Consider the following 1,045-nt stretch of genomic DNA (forward strand, 5'->3'; position numbering starts at 1 on the left):
TTTCAAAAGGACTATCTGGGACCACGGTGCCTTTGGACCCACTAGCATTCCCAAAATGTAGATGGCTGGGAGATCCCTCCCTTCCACTTTTCTAACCATTTTGATTTACAAATGTAAAGGTGGCTGAGTACTCAATTTGTGGAACACGGCCTTAGCTGAAATACCTGGTGCAACCGATTTAATCTAACTAATGTATGGCGACGAATACCCCCTTTAAGCGATTTCTCCTAAAACAATCTGTCCATTTCATGGTGTGCATTAAGGCAGAGGAGATTCCAGCCAGTAGGACGTATAAAACACTAATTATGGCATGTTTTCCAAATAAATCTGGATGCAAATTAGCACTTTGGCATTTTTGCATAAAGTACACTTGTATAAACTACGCAAACTGAATGAAGTACCCCAGTGAAGCATAACCGGTTCATGCAGTGTACAGCCCACGATGGCTTGTGCACATCTAGTGAAGCCAGTAGGCCAACAAGAGCTGCATCTGTGCTGTGAGAGCCCTCATGATAAAATCAACCCACGGACAGCAACATCCACCGGCGAGGCGTTAGAGGTCCAGATATATGGCAGCAGTAGGAGCTTGAGCTTTGGCAGTTAACAAACATTCCGGCTGTCCAATGGTTGGCAAATTTCAACCGTAGCATCTACCATCTCCATCCTCAATCAGCTATAATTAGGGAGGCACTCCATTGGCTCATCAAGGACAAGGCGGTTTTACAGGTAAACACACATCCTACAGGACAATTCTGCTGAGCCATTCCTTAGCACCTTCGTGAATTGAGTGGACTAGCCTACCTGTCCTTGTGCTACTTCCACGCTTATATGCATGTGTGTATGCACCAATTACTTTCCGCTCTTCCTCTTACTGTTCTGTTTCATCTTGCAGGAATCAGTGCCTCATGTGCCTCGTTCCAGGACGTAGCGTTCTTCTTTTAGCATCCCACCTCCAATCTTTGAACCCGATTTCTTCAGGTAAACCTTAATGTCTGCTCGCCTCCCACACCCACGGAGACCATTAACGAGCTCACTGGTGAATCAT

The 1,045-nt window shown here is 45.6% G+C and overlaps 1 protein-coding gene across 1 annotated transcript in view; it reads right to left on the reverse strand.

The window, feature by feature from the left end:
* EGR_10464 (hypothetical protein) overlaps nucleotides 1–1,045 on the reverse strand; it is a gene marked incomplete at both ends in the record, with an annotated part of 9,924 nt that overhangs the window by 1,686 nt on the left and 7,193 nt on the right. The gene's annotated exons all lie outside the window — the stretch shown is intronic.

This window comes from Echinococcus granulosus (genome assembly GCF_000524195.1).
Source record: "Echinococcus granulosus chromosome Unknown EG_S00222, whole genome shotgun sequence".
Taxonomy (NCBI): domain Eukaryota; kingdom Metazoa; phylum Platyhelminthes; class Cestoda; order Cyclophyllidea; family Taeniidae; genus Echinococcus; species Echinococcus granulosus.